Source organism: Penaeus vannamei, chromosome 34 (assembly GCF_042767895.1).
Source record: "Penaeus vannamei isolate JL-2024 chromosome 34, ASM4276789v1, whole genome shotgun sequence".
NCBI lineage: Eukaryota > Metazoa > Arthropoda > Malacostraca > Decapoda > Penaeidae > Penaeus > Penaeus vannamei.
Genome location: NC_091582.1, coordinates 7,606,396 through 7,608,895, shown reverse-complemented (window position 1 = coordinate 7,608,895; position 2,500 = coordinate 7,606,396). Strand labels below are relative to the sequence as shown.

Here is a 2,500-nt window from a genome sequence, read left to right as displayed (position 1 = left end):
CTCAGATGACTATTTTTTATCTTAAAGAGAAAGAATGATGCAAAGCGCTGTATTTTGTGGTATATACAGGAAAAGAGAGAGAGAGAACCTATAGCAAGTCATATTATACTTTGCATTGTAGGTCATGTAAACTATACCTTATGTGTCAAGTAATCACATTGTCATTTCTTATCATTTGTCTCATTTTGTTCTAGTTTTGATGTTCTATAAATATAATGTGTATACAAATAAAGTAAAGAAACTGAAACTGTTGTATAATGAATAACACAACCTTAGTGTGTATATATAGATGGATAAATGAATAGATAAATTTATATATATATATATATATATATATATATATATATATATATATATATATATACATATATACATATATATATGTATATGTATATATACATATACATATGTGTGTGTGTGTATGTATACATATATATACATATGTGTTTATATATGTATATATGATATATATATAAATATAGATAAACATAGATATGATATATACAACATACTGTATATGTGTATATATACACATGTGTGTGTGTAATTCAATGTTAGCGTCATCACTCAGTCACATCCATTTCTTTCTCTCGCTTCCTTTTCCAGAGTCGAAAAAAAACATTTCTTAGAAGCTCCCCATTTCAGATCGCAGCTGCGCGACTTCGTGCATTTATTAATTTTGTCACCAAAGCCCACTTAGTTACTTCCATCTTAATTCCACTTACTCGTATACGTCATTATTACCCTATTCTAGCGTTTCCTCAGTGTCATTCTTACTTCATTCTAATCCTTTACTTATTTTTTCACCTATTCCTGGTTAACTTTGTCTCTCCATTCCAGTGTTTACTCAATTCCTGATTCACCAAACGTCACCCATTCCTGCTTAAATTCATCAGCCCATTCCAATGATTCCTCAATATCATTCCTACATCAGACCAACCCTTTCCTTATTTTAACTTCACCCATTCCTGTTTTACTTCATCGCTTCGCTCCAGTGTTTCCACAGTGCCATTCCTACCACATCACAACCTGTTCCGTATTAGAACATCACCCATTCCTACTTACCCTCATCAGCCAGTATTTTCTCAATGCCATATATACTATCTTCCATATTCTAACTTCACCCATTCGTACTAAACTTGTCACCCCATTCCAATCCTAATTCATTCTCCACCTTTGAGTTTCCATCCTTTCCTGTAACATCAACGAACTTCTTCATCGCCGCCCCTGGCTCCCTCGGGAACACCTGTGTATTGCGCAGGTGTGACAGGTGTGGCAGCTGCTGAATGGGGAATATGGAAGAGGCAGTTAGCTTGTGGCAGAGATGATGCATGAGGCCCAAAGTTGATGTATTGTAAAATGTGCAAATAGGGATGTGATGTTTTAAATAAAGAATAGACAGGACATATGTATATACAGACGTACATATGCAACGTAGATATACAGATATAGACATACAGACAGATACCATTGAACGCAGACGCTTGCAATAACGGGAACATGGACACTATAGACGCAATTGAAACGCAAAAGATGCATATACTTACATACGTACACACGCAAAAGCACATGAACATGCACAAAATTACAAAAACTGGAACATACATATATACACACATACATACATAGATACATACATACGTACGTACATACATACATACACATGCATGCATACCTGCATATATACATACATACATATATAGAAACATAAATACATAATACATCTATGCATACACATACAGCCATACATACTTACATACATGTACATACGCATATACATATGATATTTATATGCACAGTTATGATAATGATTGCACATATGCCAAGAATAAAGTATATAAATCTAGAATTACATTTGATATATCGAACACATGTACAGAGGAGTTGAAATAAAATATGGGAAAGAAGAGAGGAAGAGAATATTGATAGAGAGATACGTATATATGAGAGAAAATCACGCTGACAGCGTAATTGTACATTATATATATATATATATATATATATATATATATATATATATATATATATATATATATAGAGAGAGAGAGAGAGGAGAGAGAGAGAGAGAGAGAGAGAGAGAGAGAGAGAGAGAGAGAGAGAGAGAGAGAGAGAGAGAGACACGCACGCACGCACGCACGCACGCGCGCACACACACACACACACACACACACACACACACACACACACACACACACACACACACACACACACACACACACACACACACACACACACACACACACACACACACACACACACACACACACGCATATATATATATATATATATATATATATATATATATATATATATATATATATATATATGTGTATATATGTATACATATCTACATACATCATACATACGTATTGCCACGACTATTTTATTAAATATTTAAATTTTGTTGAAAATTCAAATTGTTTTCTTTTCTAAACCATACCATACATATATCACATATTGATTTTACAATTGCCTTGATCTTCACTTCGAAGGATTTAGT

General features: G+C 33.4%; 2 protein-coding genes across 3 annotated transcripts in view; both read left to right on the top strand.

Annotated features, from left to right (window-relative positions):
• Nucleotides 1–247, top strand: part of LOC113819325 (zinc finger protein 384) — a 2,479-nt gene extending 2,232 nt beyond the window's left edge. For both annotated transcript variants that reach the window (XM_070145525.1, XM_027371562.2), the window contains exon 2: nt 1–247. This exon is cut by the window's left edge and continues 671 nt beyond it. The gene's annotated coding sequence lies outside the window, so the exon portion shown is untranslated.
• LOC113819334 (broad-complex core protein isoforms 1/2/3/4/5) overlaps nt 1–2,500 on the top strand; it is a gene marked incomplete in the record, with an annotated part of 185,627 nt that overhangs the window by 166,604 nt on the left and 16,523 nt on the right.